Here is a 26,792-nt window from a genome sequence, read left to right as displayed (position 1 = left end):
GTGCCTCTTATAGATTCCTTTTGAGAGCTTTTTAGATTTTTTTATGAACTTCTGTATCTTTTAATTGTTAATTGTCTTTTATTGGCTTCAGCTGTAAATAAAGTTTGATTGATATTTATGTTGTACTATAGTCAGGGATAAAAACTCATTGTTGTAGTTCTGGTATGATATGGCTTTATGTATGTTCATTTATGTATGTGTTAGATTTTGAATATACCCCTTTCCTGTGAATGGACTTGGAGCAGTCCACGCTCATTAGCTGCAGCTGGGTATAAAAGGCTGCAGGTTGTCATATGGGGAGGAGGCTGGAGGGGTGGAAGTTAGACACATGTAGTCAATGTGGTGACAAGATTGAATGTGACCTGTATTGGTGTTTTGGTGAGTAAATACACCAATATTGGTTCAACTCTATTCAATTTAATTCAAAGGGCTTTATTGGCATGAGAAAACATACGTCTACATTGCCAAAGCAGAAAGAACAATACAACAATACAGCAATACAATCAAAACAAAAATGATGTACATTTGAAGGTCAGAATCTTCAATAGATCAAATTCTATGTACCAAGGTCATTCAATGCAGGTATAGTGCAGGAATATACACAATGATTAGTCTTTAGGGTGGTTGTGTTCCATTTGATATCCTTCTCCTATCACAGCAACTCACAAATCTTGCTGCTGTGTTTGCACATTGTTGTACTGCGCCCAGCAGATATGGGAGTTTTTTGTCATTGGTCATGTTTTCAAAATCTCCGTGTGTGGTTGTAATCTGTGGGAAGTATGTGTCTCTGATGTCTTGGTACAATGGACAGATGGTTAGGTGTAGCTCGGTTTCCACTTCATTTTGTGTGCAGTGGGTGCATAGTCTGTCTTCTCTCGGGATACAGGTCTGCCTATGACGGCCTTTCTCGATCGCGAGACTGTGCTCACTGAGTCTGTGCTCACTGAGTCTGTACCTAGTTAAGATTTTTCTTTGTTTTGGGTCGGTCACGGTGCTCAGGTATTCTGCCACTGTGTATTCTCTGTTTAGGGCCAGATAGCGTTCTAGTTTACTCTGCTTTTGTGTTGCTTCTTTCCAATGTGTCAGATAGTTTTCCTTTTGCTGTTTTATAATTTGGTTTAGTCCAATGGGTTTTCTATCTCGTGGCTCTGTTTGTGTTTGTGCCCGGAGTTAGGGGGCCAGATGGCTGAGGGGGCATCTCTCTAGAGTTTCACTGTGTGTGAATACAATGCCTCTGTACTGCCTTCCAACCACTAAGACGGTCCTTCCTACACAGGCCCATTGCAAGTCACCGTACTCGCGGTGTTACGGATACATCGTTCTCCAGCTCAACTGCCTTCTCTATATTCCATGTGTCCAAATACATGTGATGATGCAGCTACAGTAAATCTATTTAAAAAAAGCCTCTCTCGTACTATTTAAAGTGTGCTTTTCTTGAATTAAGTATGACCATTTATGACAAAATGTGATCAAATGGTCAGAATTATTCATAAAACAGTTATTTATCAGCAGTACTTGAGTAATATTTGACCAGCAGTATTGAGTACTGGGGTCCAGCCACCTGAGCTTTTCATTAACCAGGCTCAGGATAAGCTCTAATCACTTTGTTGACACCAATGCGCTGTCCAAGTGCAAACGTCTCTAATGAATCCTACCCAGTTCAACTCAGACTTACTTTGATCTTAATCCTCCTTGACAGCTCTGTTATATTTGCTTTCATTTAGTTCACCGTGACTAGAGAGAATTGAGAGTTTTTACCATAATACCCTGCAGGGAAAAATACATTATAGTATAATATATCTTTCCCTTTGCCATCATATTATGATAGCAACACATGACACTTCGTAATTTGTAAAATATGAAAATAAATAAATAAATAAAATAAAAATATCCACCCATTCATTAGGCCTAATGTTTGGTGGACTAAGAAGCTGGCTTTCTCTCTGTGTGTGTGTGTGTGTGTGTGTGTGTGTGTGTGTGTGTGTGTGTGTGTGTGTGTGTGTGTGTGTGTGTGTGTGTGTGTGTGTGTGTGTGTGTGTGTGTGTGTGTGTGTGTGTGTGTGTGTGCGTGTGCGCAGAGTGCGCGCACACAGAGTCCATAATGCTTGTAAATCCATTCACTCGTCTAGTTAACGACAAGCTGTTGTGAATGGATCTGTAACGATCTGTAAAACCTCTCTCTGACTATTAGAAATATGGTGTTCATGATACATTGACCCCCTACAATACATACTGTAGCATAGCAGAGGTCCTGTTGGGAGCTTGTAGATCTGAAATTAATTTTCTAATTCAGTGGTTCTCAAACCCCACTTTGAGAACCAACGTTTTAAATAAACCCTCATTCACACGTACCAAACACCAATCAAGCAAATTTTGTCGTTTTTTTAGGCCACCAAACATTTGCTTGATTGGTGTTTGGTACGTGTGAATGAGGCCTTAGCATTCATTAATCACAATCGAAGCAATGGTTTGGCAATAATCGTGACAATGATTTGAAGTCAAATCGCCTTTTTATAGCCACACCTTCAATCTGATCCATGGACTGATTTCACCCACCAACACCATGGACAGCTGACCTGGCGCAGTTCCGTTAAAGGTCAGAGGGGGTCAGAGTGGAGGCTCTCTGTGGCGAGCATGGTTCCTTCCTAGGGTTGAGTACAGAGTGACATAGAGGGTGCGCTGTGACTGGCCAGTCGCTGTGATTGACAGCCTACACCTAAACCTAACCCTAACCTTAACCTCAGTATAACTATACCTAAACCTAACCCTAACCCAACCTTAACCTCAGTAAAACTATACCTAAACCTAACCCTAACCTCAGTAAAACTATACCTAAACCTAACCTCAGTAAACTATACCTAAACCTAACCTCAGTAAAACTAAACGCAGTGGCTGGGGGGCGTTTCCCCACACACGATCGCACACGCACGTATGCACGCATGCATGCATGCATCTATGCACTCACACACACACTCGCTTAACAAGCAATAACAATAAGCCCTATGGTCTATGCTCATTGATGGCTGATCACTATTTTTCGCCGTTGATCTCTGATCTGTAGTGATTGCACTTTGAAAGGAACAGCACCCAAGACTGACTGACAGACAGACAGACAGACAGACAGACAGACAGACAGACAGACAGACAGACAGACAGACATAGACATAGACATAGACATAGACATAGACATAGACATTTGCATTACTAGTTGTATTGTAATTAGCCACCATTTGATGACATATAGCCTCTCAGACCCAAAACGTAGAATATTCTGTTATAGTTGTTATAATCAATTCTTCTACATTCTCTAATTGTGTAGACGTCTTGTAAATTAAGTAATGCAGATGTTTAACAATAATTTAACCCGTATATAAGGGTCCATTTGGTTTAATTTTACACTCTGATGAGTTAAAGATCTATAAGGGTCAATTTGGTTAGCAACTCTCCATCATTTAGCTGGGGACCACCTGGAAACCCCTCAAGGAACACTGGTGGTCCCAGACTCCCCGGACCACTGGTTGAAAACCACTGCTCTTGAACATCAACTCAGACAACCTCATTGTATCATTTATCGACATAGTCCTCCCCCCTCCCCTCCCCCCAATGCCAAGCCCCCAAAACAGATATTTGTCCGGAGCACAACAGGGTTACAAATATATATGCTATAGCCTGTCAGAGAGGGACAATGAGACAGGTCAGTAACGGAAACATTATGGCACCCCAGCGTTCAAGCTCTTCAGTGACAGTGGAGAGGTTAGTGGGGGATGGGGGGATTTGGTGCAGACCTCAATCAATAAAGGTCAGAGGTCAAGGGGTCATGTGGACCCCCCCCCCCCCCCCCCCCCCACACACACACACACACACACACACACACACACACACACACACACACACACACACAAACACAGAATAATCTGACAGAGGTTTCAAACGGTCAAGGAGAGGGGGGGGGAGTTGGGGTAGACAGCAGGTGAGGCCTTTTAACTGAGGCCGATCCTACCAATGTCTTATAAGCCAGTGGTATATCATTTAAAAAATCACACCCGTGTGAAGTGAGGGGCGCTCTTATCATCATACATCATCTCATTCTGGCCAATCATAATTTGCTTTTGTCTTCAATGTTTGTGTACATTTGTGACTGAGGGGCTGCCATTGGATTTTTTGTCATATGAAAGCATGGAATCATAGCTTCAAATTGACATATTGGTTGTTCAGTTTGACCCACCAGTTTTGGAGATATGGCTTATAGAGTAATGTCTCAACAACAAGTTGAGAAAATAGGCTTGAAAGGTTCACTTCTGTGGACTCTTAACATTACACCTTTAAGCATTTATTTCATATTTACATTTCAGCTCTGACATTTATTTCAGACATGCTTTAGTATGTGAAGAGTATGCCTGTGCTTTTGGATACAAATAATACAAAATTCTCCTCTGGTGAAAAGCTGGAGGTTGCACAATGACTCAGTGAAATCTGGTCACATTTGTCTTCAATGTTTGTGTTTACACAGACCCTCAAAGCTGGACATATAGCAGAAGCACAAGCTTGCATAGCAGCTGCAAGCTTGTTTATCTGTTAGTTTTGAATAGCCAACACAATTCTTTTTAATGACACACAGTTTTCTAAAAATACTATTCTATATCAGTGGTTTTCAAACCTTTTCATGTCAAGGACCCACAGAATGATATGTATTTGGCCGCTGACCCCCATCTCAGAAGCAAAGATTTGAGTTAAAAACGTTTGCTCTGAAAGAATATATATTCAAAGATTTGCGCCACATTCTCACAATGTTTCAATCTACAAGCTCGTAGTGTGGCAGAGTGCCACGCTACGAGCTTGTAGATCTGCTATTGTTCAACAGCTAAAGTATAACATAATGCTTAAAACACCAAAAGGGGTTCCCATCCTGAACGGGTTAATGACTTAAAGGCTGGGTGGCCTTGAAATGACAGTGAGAGTCGTGTATCTAATCCTCCTGCGAATAGCACAGCAGGGTTTTTTTATTTCGATATCCTCACAACACCCATGTGTCCTGTTGAAGTACCCATGAGGAAGGCACTGCTTGCTTATTGGATGCTGAATAAGTGTCCGCTAGATGCATGAAATATCAAATGAGTTAATGATCGCTCGATGTAGCTTCTTTATTAAATTAAGTAGCGTGCGATGGCCTCGTTCCTTTCAACAGCTTGTTGTGTTTTCTTGTGTAGTTTTCATGGAAAATGGCCAAGAGTGTCCCTGGCCTGATAGGTGAGGAACTGGAAAAACCATTGTGACGCGGCAGGTCATTTCTTTATTTCATTGCGCCGGTTAAGACGATTGTGCAAAAATAAATGCGATTAGACGATGATGTAATAATAGTGACAGCCCTAGTAGTGTCGAGGCTCCATCACGACAGACAGCGTCTCTCTAGTGGTGCTGCTGTAATTAGCCCACATCAATGCTATTGACCTTGCAGTAAGATGCTTGAAGGGGTCGCGGTCACGCAGGCTAGGCGCTCCCCTCAGTGAGATGATTGCACAGTAACTAAAAAGCTTAAGCTGTTCATAGGGGGCCAGAAACAATGCCCAGAGGCATGCACGCACGTACGCACGCACGCACGCACGCAGGCAGGCACGTACGCACGCACGCACACACACACACACAAACACACACACACACACACACACACACACACACACACACACACACACACACACACACACACACACACACACACACACACACACACACACACACACACACTTTTCAAACGCTACCGTCATACAGTCGGTCGTCATACAACTCTTTTCATGAGTACGCAAGCGATAAAAGTGAATGTGACACATTGTTGAAGCTAAGATGGCCATATGAATGAATGACTGAAAAACGTTATTCCGAATATGTTAAAATTTGATAAAGTCAAAGAATTAAAATATGTGCAATATGAAACAAATAATAATAATCACAAAACAAAACAAAAAACAAAACAAAAGCCTCACTGGCCACAAAGTATTACAATTTCTTCAATTTGTTCCCTGTGTTTGGCTCTGCTTTTGGGTTCACTATTTTGCAAACGGATGCTTTCCCGGTTCCATGAGGCCCAGTGACTCAGGGGTAGAGTGGTTCCCAATTCGATCCCGGGCTCCAACAGAGTTAGTGTCGAAGTGTCCTCGAGCAAGACGCTGAACCCCTAATTGCTCCCGATGTGCAGGTTGGTGGTTGAGGGTTTCCTCTGCTATTGGTGTATGAATCTGTGTGTGTGTGTGCGTGTGCGTGTGCGTGTGTGCGTGTGCGTGTGCGTGTGCGTGTGTGCGTGGGCGTGCGTGCGTGTGAATGGGTGAATGTAATGCACAATCTATGCAAAGCACTTTGGATAAAAGGGCTACATTTCCATTTGCCCATTATGGGGGGAACAATCGTCAATAGCCAATCTACGAGTTCTATAAGCTCACATACGCCGTGACGTGTTGATGTGACGTGGGCATTAATTTACAGGAAAATAATATAAAAAAGTTGAAATTCGAGATGCAAGGTTTGTGCCCGACAGCAACAACACGATCTTAACAGTGACAGTCTGAAAGAATGTGTGTAGCTGTGTGACTCCAGACTGGGAGGATGGCTGACAGAGTGGCTGAAATCCAATTTCATCGCCATTAACCAAATAAGTGAGCAGATAAAATTTTCATCTGTGTTTGAGCGTTAAGTAAATTAAGGGATTGTAACCGAGACGAAGCTTGATTACTTACAAAATGTGATTGTCAACTCCTCCTAAACGCATGCTGCTCAGTGATGCTGTGATTCAGCCCATAATGCAATTAGACTGAGAGAGAGAACTAGTCAGGGCTGGCCTGCATCCTAATGCTTGAACATTCTTTATTATACAGTATGCACAGACTGAAGAATAGAGAAGCTGGGTGGAATTAGTTTCAATTGTATTTTTTATGTGAACCTTTGCTACCGTATGATCAGCATAAGGCAGTGGTGTTCAACCCTTGTCATATATAGGTTCAATATTTATTCTGCATTTGAGCCAAGGACCCCCATTTGATGAGAAGCCTCTCAGATCCAAAACGTAGAATATTTTGTTATCGTTGGATACAATTTTGTGCACAATTCCATGCTGTGTTGATGTTTGCCAAAATGACAATTCTGTGTGTGTGTGTGTGTGTGTGTGTGTGTGTGTGTGTGTGTGTGTGTGTGTGTGTGTGTGTGTGTGTGTGTGTGTGTGTGTGTGTGTGTGTGTGTGTGTGTGTGTGTGTGTGTGTGTGTGTGTGTGTGTGTGCGTGCGTGCGTGCGTGCGTGCGTGTGTGTGTGTGTGTGTGTGTGTAAAGATTGTCGTGTGACACTGCATGGTGTCATCTTGTAGATCGGCATGGTGTTGTGTTGGATGAATGTTGTAAATGTATGTAATAATATGGAAGAAATGTTGTAATGATGATATGTTTAAGACCCCAGGAAGAATAGCTGCTGTGTTTCACAGTAAGCTAATGGGTATCTAATTTAAAAAATATATATATATCTTGTTCTCCATGCATGCAACTCCACCGAAACTACTCTGTCCACACGGAGACAGATGAGACTCTCTGCGGGGACCACTCGGGTGGTCAACCGAAATCACAGAAATCACAACGCTCTCGGTGAAGCTTGGAATCTCTGTAGCAAATCCAATCCCCTAGTCTTGACATAGCTGATCCACCCCTGCCTCTTGTCAGGGCATGCCCAGACCCAAGGGTCTCGTTAGCATCTCTGTTTGGGCCCGTGAGAGTCAAACAGTCCTGGCGCTATGTGCCGCGCTCACAGGAAAGGAAGAAGGAAGTGAAGAGAGCTGGTGGTGATTCAACCCTCTCTCCTTAATGTACAACATATAACAACCAAGTGGTTGGAAGAAGTACTCAGCTGTTTTTACTTGCAGTAGGTGAAAGTAACATAATACCACAATGTAGAAATAGTCTGTTAGAAGTAAAAGTCCTGTACTTATTGGCATCAAAATATACTCAAAAGTAAAATTCATTATGAAGAATGTCCTATTTCACAATGTGACATTTTGATCTTGTAAATCGGATTTTTTCAAATAGTCAAAGTATAGGAATGAAGTCATTAATGTAGGCTATGTTTTGTAATAATAAACAAAATCTACAAAGTATCTAGTAAGTAAAAGGTAGTAAAAGGTACAACATTTGCCTCTGAGATGCAGTGGAGTAGAAGTAAAAGCATTAATTGTAAATCGGAAACACTCCAGTAGGCCTAAAATGAAAACACCACATCATAATTGTACTTTTAAGTACAGTACTTGAGTAAATGTACTTTTCCCCACTGACGGTGACTCAACCCTCCTATATACCATACTAACACAAACCACATAATAACACCTCCACGCTTCTGAGAGAAGCCCTGCCCTGAGACCATTAGATACCGGAGGAGCCCATGCAGGCCCTTGTGTGTGTGTGTGTGTGTGTGTGTGTGTGTGTGTGTGTGTGTGTGTGTGTGTGTGTGTGTGTGTGTGTGTGTGTGTGTGTGTGTGTGTGTGTGTGTGTGTGTGTGTGTGTGTGTGTGTGTGTGTGTGTGTGTGTGTGTGTGTGTGTGTGTGTGTGTGTGTGTGCGCGTGCGTGCATGTGTGTGAGCATGTCCCCAAGGTTTCATCGCAGCCAGCGCAACAACTGCCACCACCACAAGTTCTTCCAAAGGTGTGTGGGCTCTCAGCAGGATCAGAGCTAATGAAGGCAGAGAGGACAGCCTTAATTGAGCCTTGGGGACATTCTCTTAGTCTACATCAGCATTCTCTCTCTCTCCCTCTTCTTCCGCTGAAGTCACAGCCACTAGTGTACATATTTATGCCTATTATGTACTACACTACAGTATATGTATGTACCTGCCACCTGGCTGTGATGCTGAACAGTACGTGTTGCTTGCGTCGACTATACAAATATATGGCGGAGAATGTTCGTCGACAACCTTTTTTCATTTACATATTTCATTTATTTTACATATTAAACTATGACTAAAACTAAGACTAAAAATATTGACGTCGTCAACAAATAAAAACTAGACAAAAATGTTACGGAGGGACTAGTGGAGAAGTACGTGAGCCAGGAGTAGATCTAAAAAACAAATTTGGTCGTTTGCGCTTGGGTGATGCTCTGAAAATAGCAAATCGGCTATAAGTGTAAAATCAGTCATCAAGGCTTGCCAAAATATTTTTTGTCAACAAAATAAACTGTAGATTTAGTAACTAAAATATTACGATATTTAGTTGACTAAAACTAGACATTTCAGATGACAAAAATACATTTTATTCAAAAGACTGACAAATAAATAAATACAAATAAATTCCTGTCAAAATCAGCACTGAGTCTACTGGCATGCTCAAATGTCTTGGGTCTTGCATGGGTCTTCAACAGGGGGTCCTAGAGGGGTCCCGGACAACAGATCTACAAGCTCTACATGCGTTGTGGGCTTGTAGTTTGGTAATTTTCACAATATTTATGAGTAAATGTAATGCCTAAAAGTGCTTGTCAGGGTGCTTGTCAACCCTTGCTCGCTGTGTTCACAAGGGCAGGTGCAAATGATGCAAAGATGCAAATATCACAGCATAATTTGTTGCGTTGTCGCTTTGTTGTTGTTCACGCGGTCGTTGGCGTCCGTAGTGACGTCTGTCATTGCAGCTACAGTTGTAGGTTTGTAGCTTTGCATCTGGAAGTTGAATCCAGCTTCAGCTTCAATTTGTAGCTGTTGTAGCTTTTGCAGCAGCTACAAATCTTTGTATCTTCATGTCGCTGGCTTCCATTGACAATGAATGGTAGACTGTAGCTTTGCATCTGCCCGAGTGAACGCAGCATAAGGGATCCACTCCTTGGCCTGAAATACACTGCTATAATCGCCCCTGAATGACACAAAGATCAAGCTCGTCTGGTGGAGGGAGGGGGAGGAGGATGATAATATGTCGCCATCTCTTCCTGGCACCGTTAAACGGCGACAACCGGGGGGAGGGAGTCTAGCATGTCTACCACACAGATGGCCTGTCCCCTGCTCTCCCTCTGGCCACTTATACTGCGAGAAGAGTCTGCCCGCTTCCCAGCTTGAGTCTACCGGTTCTTGGAACTCCGTGCCAATACACTTGGGTCTTGGCATGTTTGTGGTGGAAGAAATGCTCACATTATTATTATATGTTTTCTTAAGTATCAATACTAGAATGTTAGATATACTCTGTTACTTACAAGTAAAAGCCCGGAATTCATCATTTACTTGAATAGAATTTAAAAAAAAAGTATTGACCAAAAGTACTCATTATGCAGAATGTCCCATTTCACAACTTTTCAAATGGATAAAATGGATAAGAATCTTTTGAAAACCACAGATAGTCTATTTTCAAATGGCCGAAATATATATATAGGTCATTATGTTTTTTTTAATAAATAATCAAAATCTATAAAGTAAGTAGGCTAACTAAAGCAGTAACAAATTAAAGTTTTCAAATAATTGTAGTGGCCTTAAAGTGTATGTGCCTCAGTCTGAGATGTATTCCGAATTGAAGTGGACTCGGTCCCAGACTATTTTCTTTCTCCCTGGAAATAAAAATGTCTGGGTTTCCAAGGCTAGGGATGTAGTGAAGTAGAACATTGGAAATACTCCACTGAAGTAAAAGAAAAAAGAAAATACCTCAAAGTTGTACTGGAGTACAGTACTGGAGAAAATGTACTTAGTTACTTTCCACCACTGGGTCTTGGCATGTTTGTGTGGTGGCAAAACCCCATGCTCCTCACAAGTAACAGTGTTTTTTTGGGGAGGGGTAAACAAACAACAACAAGAAAATAGCAACAAGAGAGAGAGAGAGAGAGAGAGAGAGAGAGAGAGAGAGGGGCACCGTGTGTCCACCATATGGGACCTGCTACGTGGGTTGTCAGTGTACTGTGTCGCGGGGATGACACAGATGGCCGAGGCCTGATGCACACACGCTCACCGCGCTGAACCGGTGGACTCTTCAGTGTCAACGGTTACGACTGGGAGTTTATGCATATCGTTTTGGTTTTACATATTGGGCAGAAACATCTCATCTAAATCTAAACTTTTTGTTTCTCTCGTAAAACATGGATGTCCTACTTGATCATAACAACTAGAGTGTCACAGAAAAGCATCAAAGATATAGCAGATCCACAAGCTCGAAATGCTACGTTTTGAGCTTTTTTTCCCTGAAAAGTAACAGTTTTGAACATATATGCTACATAATGTAACATTATTTGAATTACATGAAACTTCAAAAGCATTTTTCCTCAGCATATTACTTACAGTGGGGCTCAAAGACCCCCCAGGAGTCCTAGATGTGTTAATAGCATGAAAATCAGTTCAATGAGCCATCAGCTCGATGCATTGTGAGGTGAGGTTGTAGATCAGCTATACTCCAAAACATCTTGAAAAAATAAAGGATTTGGAATATTTCTGAAATGTTTTTGACCAACTCAAATCTTCAGGCACAGCACGTTTTCTGACGTGGGTCCGCGCCAAATAGATTTGAGAGTCCTAAAAAAAGTCCCCCAAAAGTTTGAAAGCACTGATTTAGGTGTGATCTAATATGCCAGAGTGTAGCCGGTCCATTAACTAAATTGTGTTACATTGTGTTACAACTAGCCTATAAATTAACATTCAGGATTCTAGGGTTATGATATGATAATATGATATAGGCTAGTACTTTATTGTCAGTTCACACTGAAATGTGTCTTGCGACCCAGCAGCCATGTATGCAGAACACTTATGTACACACATTTGACATAGCACAAAGAACAAAACAATATACATACATAAAGACTTGAAGTCTTCATGTATGTCCGCCACTTAGATTAACTCCTGATTAAGCCTCAAAGTCTCAAAGTTATAATGTTGCATAAGCATTTATGGAACTGTTGCATCTATTTTAATAGGGGGAAAAAAATAATAGTTGCCTTGTTAATATCAATGGACTGCACTGGCATGTATTTAGCTCGCTTTAATTCTCTAATTTCACCCTCCCTCTTATTTCTTTTGGACTGACACAGGGGCTCAGATGGGTGAACACACAATAGCAAACAATTAACCAAACCGACCAGCAAAAAAAAGGGGGTGGCGGGGGGTCTGAATTAATGGGGAAGTTAGGCCCTATTATGGAACGAGTGTCGTATGGTGTATGACTCATTTTGCATTAGGGGCTTTGAAGAAAGGAAAGGGTCCCAGGTGACCGCTGTTGTTGGTTTAGCATTAAAAGCCACTGCCCGTCTTGGCATCTATCTACTGCTCTCTGTAGAAAACAGGCGGTTGGTCTCTCAGCTGCATTAGCGGCCATTCTTTTGTTCTCCAGGGGTCTGTCAATTCAAATGGATAGACAGCTTCCTGCGGTTTTTAAAAAATGTTTTATAGACGTTTGTTTGCCATTAAACGGCAGCTGAACTCTGCATGCTCAACACACTGATGATGAGCCGTTAGAGAAGTGAATGTTAAAGTATCCAAATGATCCAATTCAACTTAATGCTCTAAAATGAACTGTGATTTTGTCAGGAGAGTAAAAAAAAGATCTTAATGGAAACATGATATAGCTATAGATATCACGTTTTACCAATGGCCTAATTGGTTAAAATTCCTGCTTTTTCTTTCTTTCTGCATGCTATATTTATTCCTTCCTTTCATTCTAGCCTATATTTCCAAAGCTTTTATTTGACTTGTAAGCCTAATTGGTGGATTTAACCTGTATTGTTGATGCATGTGCAAGTTGGAAACCCTTAATAACGATACTTCTATCCATTCCAGAGCGACAATGCCACATTGGCATGCAGACATACACACAGTTCACCTTAGCGAGACAGTCGTGCCCGGTGGAATGGGAGTTGCATTAGAATTGGTTGACCCATGGACATATCTGTGACTCTATAGAGATGGCTGTTCATAGGAAACTCATTTACTGGCTACTTCATTGGTGTGGTTGTTATGTACCTCTCTCTCTCTCTCTCTCTCTCTCTCTCTCTCTCTCTCTCTCTCTCTCTCGCTCTCTCTCTCTCTGGTCCAAGCTGTACTGTGCACTGAAGCAAGCTCTTACACCACAACCAATTAACAAGCTGCAGCCTGAAGCAGCACCTGGCCTCCTGTTCCCCTATTGGCTGCATGCGTGGCCCTTCAATAGCAGCTGACTGTATACACACACACACACACACACACACACACACACACACACACATATACACACACACATGCGCGCACACATTGATGCATACACATAGAAACACGACTCTATATGCACTTACACCAGGTGGTCCCACTTATGTCACATTAGTTATAGTCACTCAGGCCCTCCCTCCCCCAAAACCAAAACACACTAACACTGCAGCCAAATACAGGCGATTGCTTTTCAGGTATAAGGTGAGGAGGCCATGAGGTATAATAAATAACCTGACTTAAAATAACACAGCTAAATTATAGATACAAACCAAATGGACCTTTACAGGTCTGTCTGTTGCTCAGAGAGTGGACTCTCTGAGTTATGAGGTCAGTGGCCTAATCCAGGGGTTCTCAACCCGTGGGTCGCGACCCCTCAGTTGGTCGCCAAATTATTTTGGGGGGTCCCCAAATTATTTCCGGGAAAAAAAATGCAACTGAATTTCTGGAAAATGGAAATGAAGAGTTTACATAGTACACATAGTAAATGCATAAACTTTCCTTAATGAGTATTCATTTATGATATATTTTCTCTATTAAAAGGTTATTTTTGTAGTCAGTTTGTATTGGTGGTGGGGGTCGCGAGACATGGCCAAAGCATTGCCATTAAAGTTTTCAAATGTTTAAACATCTTTTGAAAATAGCCGATCTACAAGCTGCACAATGTGTCGCATCGCGGCACATTGTGAACTTGTAGAATAGATTTTTACCTTTTAAGGTGTATTTTATCGATCTGATTATGATGTGTAAATTCTCAGAGATGATGTTACTTCCTGTAAATCCAGGAAACATGAACATATTGGGCAATGTTGTTCTAAGTAATTTGTAGTTCTACCTTGGGAAACTAGAATGGAGACATAGAATGTCTCGGGCATAGACAACACAAGGCCAAATGTAGAAAACATGTATTTCACAGAGGGGAGCGATTAGAAGGTTCTGGGCCAAAAGGGGAAAACAACAGTTATCTATCAGAGAGTACATGGGACAAGCACTCAGAGCTAGTGACATTTAACCCTGGCTACATTGAAAATGAGGGCTTGCCCTCAACTGTATTTCAGAGTATAAATAAAGGTGATGATGATGATGACATGGAACTAATTTCTGGTTAATGAAACATAGGCATATTCATTCACAAATAACCAATGTACCAAAATTATCCATCAGGGCCTCCGTGCCCCTGCATGTCCTGTATAGTCCATGTTGTACAAAGAGCCCAAAGGATCATAATGAATCTTTTCATGAACAAATAAGACAGATGGGGAGGGCCAATGAGACGGCCCATGATGCACACACTGTATGTACGCACCGGGCACCATGCAGGCAATATGGAGGGATTCACACAACACGCACACACGCACTGCATGCACGTATCTGCACCGGGCACCAGGCAATATGGAGGGATTCACACAACACGCACGCACGCACGCACGCACGCACGCACGCACGCACGCACGCACGCACGCACGCACACACACACACACACACACACACACACACACACACACACACACACACACACACACACACACACACACACACACACACACACACACACACACACACACACACACACACACACACACACACACACGCACAGTGGCTCCAGCGATGAAGGAGGCCCAAGCCAAGAGGAATAGCTTGCCTGTTCGCACTGTTTTTGCCACCCCCCTTTCCCCCTCTCCCCCTCCGACCATGTCTGCCAAAGGGTTATTATCACACACACACACTCAAACAGCTTGCAAACGAACCCAAGACAACAATTAAAAGAGGTGCAGCCAAATCCTCCGTGGCTGTCTGATTGACCCATGGCCATTTGTATTGTAACCACAGAGTGCAGGGGAGCGAGGAGGGCATTATGTAGAGTCATTTAACGAGTCTATGGGCCTTTACATGTCAGCAGTGTGACTGGCAAACCATGTACAGCAATTCACATCATAACCATAGCCGGGTTCCGTTCCGTCGCTGTTGGGAGGAATCCATGTTTTCATAAATCAATGCTATTGAACCTGTGTGTGTGTTGATTAAAAGAATATTGAACTGATGAAAAGTATTCGGTTAAACTATTGGACCCTCGACTGTCTGCTAAAGCAACTAACTCCATCACCTATCCCCCTCTCATGCAAGTAATTGACAATATATAAAGTCACAATATCAACTTTGATGAGGCAGTATTGCATTGTTTAAAAAATATATAAGGTTTTCTTCATTTCCTGACAAATGTATATTTTTTTCATATGAAAAATGAGTTAGGTGGTTTCTCCTTGACTTGTTGATCTGCCCGGATGCAGTTGGAACCAACTATTTGCAGCTTCAAAGTCCAGTTGCATGCTGAAAATAGCAGATCTACAAGCTCACAAGTTCGCGCTGCAACGCATACCTTGCACCTGCACCTTGTAGATCGGCTATTTTCAGCAAGTGTAAAATTACAGCCATTCCAACGCCATCAAGGCCTGCCAAAATACATTTTAGTTTTAAAACTAGACTAGCCTAACCACACCAATGCAACTCCTTGGGTCCAAACGGTTGCAAGGAGTTAACACTAAAACCGTCTTGACCCTTTGGTGTGGTTTGGGCCAAGAATTCCATACGTTGAATCACTAGGGTCAACGTGGGTCAACGACAAGACATATCACATCGCAGGGACAACGCTAAAACCGTCTTGACCCTAAAACATTCCAGTTGACTAAAATGTGACTAAAATGTAATGAAAACTATTCAAAATACTATGACTAAAACGAAAATCTAAATCATCTTCAACCACTTATCCGTAGTCTGGTCGGGAGATGCCAGCCACTGAGAATATTCGCAACCTTATTCTTTCGGTCATGACCCACACTTCATGACCATAGGTGAGAGTAGGAACGAAGATAGCTCGGTAGACAGAGAACCCCTGCTGCTCCGATTCTCCAGGCTGATCTCCTTCTCCGTCCTCCCCTCACTTGTGAACCCTGAGATACTTAAACTCCTTTTGGATGTATACCTTTTGGGTATTTTTTCAATTCGTACTTTATGATGAGTTTGGTTCTAGCTCTTCACTATGCAACCTCTTTTTATTATGTGTTTAATGTATGTTATAATAATCAAAATCTACAAAGTAACAATTGACGATATGCACACGGCTGCCATCTTGCCAGCAAGGTGCTAACTAGGTGCAACTTCCCATAGACGGCCCATTCATCCAAACAGAAAAGTCCTATCTAATTGTATTAAATAACGTAAAACTCAACAAAATTGCAGCTGTACGAAAAGCTAAGTGTAGAAAAATCCACCGTAGACATGTTATGAGCTATACTTCCTGTCAGAGTTTGGAAGCACTTGTTATCAGTAAAGCAACCTCCTGCCTCCTGCATTATATGCAAATGATGGCAGCCGTGTGCATATCGTCAATAGTACGCTACTAAAGTTTTCAAATAAATGGTAGTGGCGTAAAAGTACAATAGTTGGATCTGAGTAGTGGAAATGGTAAATAAATACCCCAGTGCAAATACCTCAAAATTGCCCCAAATTGTTTCACTCATGTATCAATTATGTTAATCCTGTAATCCTGGGCGCCATACTCCCTCTGCCAACCTGGGGAGAGAAACGGACTGACCTCATGCTTCCTTCAATGCATGAGGAGTCCAAGCCGCTTCTTTTCACCTGACAGGGGGAGTTTCCCTGGTTGGAACACGTTATTCCAAACAGTTCCTTTCCCCTCCAGGGTGGGCAGTTTAGAGGCCAGGATTACTGCATGTTTTTTTTAGGGTACCTAATACCTATATACCCTATACTATAGGGTATATGCATGTTCTCCCCGTGTCCATTGATGTGAGGAGAGCCCTGAATTCCATCAAAAAGAAAGACAAAAAAAAGGAAAAACTGACACCGCCTCTGTGCCAGACTGAACAAATTGGGATGCAAAACCGCAGCCTTTGAACTGTGCAAAGTGGTATAATGGAAAGAAGCATCAATTATTAATCAGCGTTGGTTCAGCTGAGAGCTGAGCGAGGAACAGATGACATCACCAGCCGTATACACACGGAATGATCGCCCATAATGCATCTGAACTGGGTAAAGTTCAATGTATAAACACACGTTAACTCTAGACGTATAGATCAGTAGTTTTCAACCAGTGGTCCTTGAGAAGGTTCCAGGTGATCGTCATGCAGTTAAATGATGGAGAGTTGCTAACCAAATAAATCTTTAACTCTTGAGAGCATTTCATTTTAGATTAAAATCATTGTTAAACATCTGCATTACTTAATTTACAAGAAGTCTAATTAGAGAATGTAGAATTGTTATTTTGATCATGACCACATCAATATGGCATTGGAATTGTGAACACAATCGTTCGTATCCAACGGCAACAAAATATTCGAAGTTTTGGGTCTGAGCTAAATGTCATCAAATGGTGGTCCGTGGCTCAAATGCTGAATAAATAATGGTCCTTGATATCAAAACGATTGAAAACCACTGTATTAGATTATGCGCAGAACAATAGCCTATAGTCATTCATGTTTTAATGGTCAAACACTCCTTTTAAATGACATTTGTTTTTGTCCAATTAGCGAAAAAGAAAAAGGAGCCTGTTGAAATGGATTTTCTGTGGCACTAGCTGTTCAGTGCTCCTCTCCTCTCCTCTCCTCTCCTCTGTGTGCGTGTGTGTAGTGTGTGTGTGCGTGTTTGTGTGTGTGTGCTGGCCAGACTATGGGAGCAGCTGGTCAGTTAGCAGGCCTAGTCAGCGTCAAGCCGTCCCACTGATAATGGGATTAGGCTAAAACAGGGAGCAGGGAAAGCAATGTGTGTGCGTGTGCGTGCATGCGTGCGTGCGTGTGTTGGAGTGTAAACACTAGAGAGGAAATGGGCTGGCACATTTATGTAGGGTGTAGGAAGGGGTTCATGGGCACATTGTTTGCTTCTATCTGCTATTTCAGAGCGCAACCAAGTATAAAATGACTTGTCTTTTAGTTATACATGGATCTCTTCTTCACTACAACATTTTAGTCTATAGTTTTCATTTGTTGACGATTGTCAGTTTTAGTCATCACAGCTTGGTTTTAATTTCGTTATTTTTATAGCTTTCGTCAGTGGAAAAAAAAGGTCGAAAACATTTGTAGTTGACGAAATGACTCTCAGTCAGAGTTGGAAAATAATTTGAAGGATTTTTACTGTGCTGCAATGAGCCTGTGAAGGATGAGTCAAGGGGATTAGTCATGCCCCAATCTCAATAATACTCTGTTCAATCATGGCTCCTAGGCAGAGGAGGGGGCAAAGAAACATGGTTATTCTTGTTTCTGGACTGGCTACAGTACAGTATGTACAAGCAGAATCTCATGATAGAAGTGTGAACCTTATTCAGATTTCCATTCTTCTACTATACACTGATTAAAGGCTACGATTATGAGGCATTGTGTGATCACGGGCCGGGTCACCTTCCACTCCACACTTCATCTCACCTCAATAGAGGCCTCGATCTTCCCTTCACACGCACGCACGCACGCACGTTGATACTCGTTCCCTCCCTTCCTGTCTCGCTTCCTCCCTATAGGGTGACCATATTTTCCGAAACCCAAATCCGGACCCATAATCACTTCTATACAATTAAGATTTTGTCCACAATCCCATGCGGTACTATTGATGTTGGTACCATTAGGAGAGATAACAGGCCAACGTTGATCAAAATAACAATTCTCCTACATTATCGAATTGTATAGACTTATTCTAAATCAGGTAACACATTATATTTAACAATAATGTAACTCTTGAGAGCCTATAAAATGAAACCAAATGGTCCTGTACGGGTCCATTTGGTTTCATTTTACACTCTCAAGAGTTAAAGCCCATTGGTTACCAACTCTCCATCATTTAGCCGGGGACCTCCTGGAACCCCCTCAAGGATCACTGGTTGAAAACCACGGTTTCAAATAATTTCTATATCTGGTGAACAGAGTTGGGTGTAACGAGTAACGGAAAATCTCGTTACTGTAACGACACTACTTTGGTCGGTAGCGAGTAATATAACGACACTACTCCTCCAAAATTGATAATCACACTACAGTTACTGGTCGCTTTAGCGCTGCCGTTACTCGTTACTTAATTGCGTCATGTGGCTGCTTTCAGCAGTGTTGCTTAATTTGGACTTGGAGAATAATGCACACAACGGAGATGAGTTGAACATGAAAAGTAATGGTGCGCTGGAGTCGCGGACTAGAACATGTCAAACTGGTGTCAGATCAGCAGCAGCACAGCACTTTTCGCTACTGTCGTGGACTCGTAGGGTGGCCAGACGTCCGGTTTTAGACCCACCTGTCCTCCTCCCACCTCTGGCCGGACACATCAATGTCCGTTGTTCGATATAGCCTACAGCGCTTGTGTCATAACTGTCATTTACGTCGTCTCGGTATTAAAATCTCCGCAGGAGCACTGCTCTGCTCCACACAGCGAGCCAGTCTCCCACTGTCACAGAGACGGAGCAGACGTTGGGCTGTTGCCATGTCCGCTTATTATAAGCGACTTTGGGCTTGTTTTATAATATCCTATAGTCAGGCTTCTTTTGGGCTTGTTTTCATAGACATGGCTGCTTGTTTCTCTTCCAAAACCTGGCAACACTGCCAGTCAGTTTGTTTGTTGTAGAATGTGTGCTTAATGCAGAGATGAATAAACCAAATATGCCGACATGAAAAACTACATTTAATGAGAATGGAGCAGGGAACTCCACATCATAAAGAAAGGGATCCTAAAGCACTGTGAACATATAGGCTACTGATTTCTCTCAGTCTCATTATTTTTATTTGAATATATTTGATTTGATTGATTGAAGAATTGATTAGAAGTTTGCATAGAAAAAGTCACTAGACCGTTTTGGAAAGGCCCATTTTGTTTTATTCCTCCACAACCTGGTAAAGAGCATAAAGAAATATCTTGTGTCCTAGGATTATAAAGATTTGTTAAGTGGTAAATTATGTGACAATGCGACAGGCAATTTTATGGAGTAACGCAAAAGTAATGTAACGAGTAATGTAACTAGTTACTTTCTCCAGGGAGTAATAAAGTAATGTAAGGCATTACTTTTTTCAAAAGTAATATGTAATATGTAGTGCCTTACTTTTAAGAGTAACGGACCCCAACTCTGCTGGTGAACAATAACCACTTATAGCACACCATTCGACTAAGCTCTTGAAATAAGTGTTATTGTTTTTCTATTCTATTCTAAATTTGGTGGTGGATGCTGAAAACCCGGACATTCGCGTATTTTTTGCCTACTTGTCATGACTCGTGACTTGAACCCAGGACCGTCCCGAGGCACACTGGGACGTCTGGTCACCCGTACCCCTCCCCTCTCTAACAAAATGTCCTCCGTTATAGTCCCTTTGTCTTTCTCTTCCATCCCCTCCATCATCTCTCACCCCTCTCTCTCTCTCTCTCTCTCTCTCTCTCTCATCCACTTTCTCCGTCTGTCTCGGTCTCTCCAGGGAGCTAGGCCCCCAGGATAGAGCTGGCTGGGCAGCTTAGTCACTGCTAAATCACTTGGCTTCCTGTGGACGGCAGCTGCACCACCCCCCCACCCCCCAACCCCCATCATGTCCCACCCACCCCGACTCCGGGGGGGCGCAGCAAACAAATGACCCATGTAAAGGAGCCAGAGTCCAGAGAGCGGAGCTTGGTGACAAAAATGTCAGAAACACACAGCGATAGAAGTCAGAGAGAGAGGGAGAGAGAGAGAGAGAGAAAGACAGACAGACAGGCGAGTGTAAGAAGCAAGAGGAGAGAGAGAGAGAGAGGAAGAGATAAGGAGAAGGAGATAGAGACCTCCCCCTATTAATGATGTACCCAAAATAAGGACACTAGGTTGAAAGTGGTTAATGAGTGGTTCATTAGTGATTAACCACTCAAACCCCATAGCATCCATATTCTGTATGGGATTCGCAGAACATAGCAGATCCACAAGTTTATGAGACGTTATATTGATGTAGAGCAAAAAGAGAGATGACCAAGTATAGAGCCCTGTGGGAATCCACAACGTATCCCCTTAAGACCTGAGTTCCAGTGGGACGTGCCTTGAGGACCTCTCTAGGGAGACGCCCGAGAGGCATCCTAACTAGATACCCGAACCACCTAGGCTGGCTCCTTTCCAAGCCAAGAAGCAGCGACTCTTCTCCGAGGGCTCCATCTTGCGGCAGGGGCCCTTTTTTCCTTCATTTGGGGATTTAGTATTGTGTGAGAGGTGTTGCCCCGTGAAATGTGTTATCTTGTGCCACAGCCTATGTCCCTAAAACACCTTCATTACCCCTTATTATGCATAGGTGTGGTTTGGGCGGAAGACAGAACGATATAGAAATTATTAAGACAGAACGAGACCTCTGAGCTGTGAATGTTGTGCAACATGGCTCAAGCCGATATAGGCAGCTCCAACTCTGGTCTCACCGTCTCAGAGTCAGGAGCGCATTCTTTTATCAAACAGAATTGGCTGAATTCTGTTTGAAGAGGCACTTTCCATTGTCCTAAACCTGTGTGCATAATATAGCAAATATAGGGAAAGCGCATCAACACGCCTACAGACACACCTCCACCCGCAAATATAGGAGTCAGCAAAATGAATAGTGGGTTGTGTTGGCCGCAAGATAACGTTTACGCATAGTGGAAGCTCCTAAATGCGTAATTCACGGAAAATGTTTATTACTTGAAGATAAAGCATGGCATAAGATGGAGCCCCGAGTCTCTCTCGCATGACTGAACTTCTCACCCTATCTCTAAGGGAGATGCCAGCCACCTGTCGAAGAAAACTCATTTCGGCCGCGACCTTATTCTTTCAGTCATGACACACACTTCATGACCATAGGGTAGAGTATAGGAACGAAGATTGCTCGGTAGTGTTGCCTTCTGGCTTCGCTTTTCCAGCTTGTGGATCTGCTACTTTTGATGCTTAATATGTGTGACACTGTAGTATGATCAATAGGGCCCAGAGGGCTGAGGTACCAGTGCTATCCAATAATTTCTAAACTATTCAATGGTTTTCTGAGACGCAAACGCCCCGTGATTCCAAAGCCGATCCAATTAATTCACAGAATCCAAACTGCCAATCATGCTTTCACCAGTGCCACAATTTACAAGACTTTACTGGCACGTGAGATCCAGCATAATGGCTTTTAAAAAACACATGTTAGCAGAACACCGTTTTTGTTGATTACAGGTGTAGCACACTAGGTGAAAGTACAGCCTTACGTGTGTGCGTGCGTGCGTGCGTCCGTGTGTGTGTGTTTGTCACACTCCTTAACAGAGTCCTTGCAGAGGGCAGACAGGGTAGGGGTCGAAGGTTATAATTCCTCTTCTGCACTAGGTATGTTGGGTGTGGATTTTTAATGTTGTACGGGTCACTGTGTGCCATTGTTGTCTTGTATTGTATTGTATTTGTATGCTGCAGAGTGGGTCCTTGGGGTCCAAGACAAATTTCTCTCTTGGGAGACAAAATAAAGAAACCTTGACCTTGTGTGTGAAACAGCAGATGTACAAGCTCACACACATTATGTGATGCGCTGTGAGCTTGTAGATCTCGAACAACACCGGTACGTAACAACCGGTAAGTATAAATTGAGACTCAGCCCAATGGGCTCACCATTGTGAACGAGGTCATTTTGCATTTCTCAATTCGAAAAATAGAAAGTGATTCACACGTACACTTGGGCTTGGAGAGTCAGAAAGTTACAGGCCAATAAAACATAATTTATATACGTGGTTGCCAAATAAATGGACCTTTTGTCATGGTGCGAGTCAGGAGATGTTGTAGGACCCCCAACGCAGGACCAGAGGCAGAGTACAGTAAGTTACAACAGTTTATTGACGAGAACACAAGACAAATGCTAAAATATGGCTTGAAGTGGTTAAACCTTTCCCACTTCAGAGGGAAGCTAAACTTTTAAGTTGGCCAGCATATGACCGTGACTTCATACCAGCAATATTGAACAATAATGGATACGTCTTTGATATAGCCTACTATCACCTCTATATGGGAAAAGCTGGGCATTGACATAAGTGATGTAGTGTGGTTGAACATGCGCTCACGCACGCACGCGCACACACACACACACACACACACACACACACACACACACACACACACACACACACACACACACACACACACACACACACACACACACACACTCACTAAAGATCCCAAATCAAGGTGACACAGGCAGCTGCCTATAGGTGACATGTCATTGTGTGTGTGTGTGTGTGTGTGTGTGTGTGTGTGTGTGTGTGTGTGTGTGTGTGTGTGTGAGAGAGAGTGCGTGCGCGCGTGCGTGCGCGTGCATGCACACGCGCGTGCTCCTGGCAGGTATGACAAAGACACAAACATTGCATGCTAACACTTAAGGCTCAAAATACACACATTAGAATAGGACAGGTTAATTGTTCTCAAACCTTTTCATGTCAAGGACGGACCCACAAATTTATGTGTTTTTGGCTGTCGACACCCCCCAAAATAATATGTTGTGCCAGGGAGGGAAATTTGTGTTGTGAAAATGAGTTATTTTGAAAACAACAGATGTTAGTACAAGCTTTGAGAACAAATGTTATAGAATAGAATGTGTGTGTTCGACTGGTATAGACATTATAGAATGCACCTCCAAAAGTGCTTTCACTTCTGGACCACGAACAGTCTGTCATACAAACTCTATTTCGCCCCAGCTTCCTCAGGTCCTAATGGTTACACACCACCACTTGCAGCCATGGGGAGGCAACCCAGCCTGTAGCAAGCCCAGCTTGTCTCTTTTTGTCTCCACCAAAGCAAATGTTTTTTATTTTTTATGAATATAATTTTTATGAAAATCGTGATTATGCTAAAATAATTGTGATTAGTATAATGCTGCATTCACATGGAATCAGGAAAGCAGTAGACGGCAACCGGACTTCATTATAGTGGACGGGAGCAGGACGGTAAATGGAACAGGACGGCACGGCAGCCAGAACCAGTGACAGTAACGGCAGACGGCATCAATCTTTATATTTAATCTTTTTACCGTTCCGTGCCATCCAGCAGGTTTTGCTGTCTGATTGATTCCATGTGAATGCAGCATTATAGGCCTATACTAGTAAAAAGATTCTGGCCGGTTCTGGCTTCCGGGGTGCCGTGCCGTCCTGTTCCGCTTACCGTCCTGCTCCTGTCCACTAAAATGAAGTCCGGTTGCCGTCTACCGCTTGCCTGATTCCATGTGAATGCAGCATTACACTTATTATACAGTATGATTGTGGATGCAGACTTCTACAGTGGTTCTCAACCAGTGGTCCGGGGACCACCAGTCCCTGAGGGGGTTCCAGGTGGTGCCCAGCTAAATGATGGAAAGTTGGTAACCAATGGACTCTTTGTAGATCTTTAAACTCTACTCTTGAGAGTGTTGAATGAACCCTTAACCAAATGGACACTTACGGATCAATTTGGTTTCATATCATATGCTCTCGGAGTTAAATTATTGTTAAACCTCTGCATTAGGCCTTCTTAATTTACAAGAAGTGTACACAATTAGAGAATGTAGAAGAATTATTTGGTCAACGTTTTCCTGTTATCTTATCTCCCATTGATACCTGGGTTCAAGAGGTAAAACTGGTTGATTATTTTGTGGGCTTCATGTTTTGTGGACCATGGCCACATGTTTCGCTTGCTGGCTGTAACACTGTATTCCATCAATTACTCTATCATGATAAACCTGGCATTTTAACACGATCAAGATAAATTACATCAACCAAGGTTTTGGGAGGTTATTGGTCTTCGATACAGTCTATGAGTTAAACTCATATAAGGTTATTCATTATTTGGCATTAAGAGGAAAAGTCCTGCTTTGAATTTATCTTTATGAATGACCCTTGTAGAAAGAGTAGCCTAAATGTTTTCACATTTTTTGGTGTGTGGATGGATTTAAAACCTAGAACTCATAAATTATAGGTTAAGCAGCTGCTTCATGCTTAAAGAATGCAGTAGGTCTACAAGATATTTGTTTTCTATTGTGGAAAACTGATGGTATATGGTAGAGTCGATACAGTAGGTCTGATAAGGAAGGCAGTCCTCTATCTGCATTTTTTTTTTTAAGTTTTTCGTGTTTATATAAAATAAATACAACAACAATGTTAGACTAAACGTGAGATTACATTTAATTGACAAATGAAAAATAATAGTGACAGAGCGAGATATTAGGCTACAAGACAAACATGCATAACTATTGACAGTTATTTTTCTTTCTTTCTTAAAAATTTTTTTTTTGAAATAATGAACGTGGATTAAATAAATAAACAATCTAAGAGGAAATGATCACTTCTCCCCTTGGCTTAGAGTATAAAAATAAGCTTCTCCCTTATAAACAGGTGATCACACCACCATCCCCTTCCTTCCCCCCACTCTGTAAGCTACTTACTTTTAATGTTTTATTTTTTTCCTGTAATGATATTGATTCTTTTGGTTATATATGATATTGAATTTGGTTGTTATTCGTCATGTCCATGAATTGATAGAGCCTAAATGGAAACAAGACAGCAATGCTGCAATTTTTCCTATCCCTTTTGCATTACTGTGTTTGACTGCACCTTTAAACTATTCAATCAAATTCAAACTAGTGTTAGACTATGACATATGGGCTATAAACATTAGATTAAAAATAATAATAAAAAAAACTTACCATATACTGTACTCTCGCCTGTAGAGGGCAGCATTACACTAAAGTTTTTCTTCTTCTTTACACTAAAGTTTACAGCCTGCCGAAAACATCTATGACGTCAGATCCTGCGAGAGTGCTTCCTTTTCCTGTTCTTTGATTCTGACTGAGGTTAGTGAGAACGATTCACTCTGACACTTTTTAATATTAAACATGGAATTAAAACACATTTGTTCCCAATTTTCCGCATGATTTCGCTTCATGGACATCTGATGCTTTAGATTGAGTGGTTTGTAGCAATGGATGGCAATTGTATAAGTCATAATGTTGAGGTTAATGTCTAGTGTAAAAGTGGCTTAATTCTCTCTTAGTCCAGTAGGCCTACAGGTGTGTTTGTACATTGGCTTTTACATTGACTGTCAAACTGTTAGCCAAGCCCAGCTGTTAGCATACCATGTTAGCTTTGTGTAGCTAAATTAACATTATTTGTTCTGTTAATGTTTCCACTTTGCTGTCTGGTCCAGGTTGGTTGGAAATTAGACAAGTGCTGGATTCATGTGGAGTTGAATGATCAGCATTCAGAACCCTTCATTTAGCTAATGTTTCCCAGAGCCTATATAGCATCACAGCTAGCTGGCACCCAGCAGGTCAGGCAGGATGATGGTTTAATTATCGCAGTGTTTTCTGCAATAATTATTTGGGTAAATTTTGTCCTAGTTAGATGTGTGTGGGTAGGATCAATGTGGGTCCATTGGCAGTGCCTGGCAACAAGCTAGCATGTCAGGCAGAGGCTGCAGAGATGCTTAATTTCTACACGGGACTAAACAGGTTTACACTGCAAACTCCTTACTGTACGGTTCCATTTTGCATATAGTTAAATTAAGTTAATTCCCCATAAGAATCAATTTGTACCACTGTCAGAGTTACAGTACAGCCCCATAAGGGTCCATTTGGTTCCAGTTGCATCTTTGACTGGCTTGACTTAAAAAGCCATTTAAGCTATAACTAGGCTTAGTTT

This window comes from Protomyctophum bolini (genome assembly GCF_963924005.1).
Source record: "Protomyctophum bolini genome assembly, chromosome: 19".
In the NCBI taxonomy this organism is placed as follows: Eukaryota; Metazoa; Chordata; class Actinopteri; order Myctophiformes; family Myctophidae; genus Protomyctophum; species Protomyctophum bolini.
The sequence above is the reverse complement of the archived record's forward strand: the minus strand, read 5'-3'. Positions refer to the sequence as shown.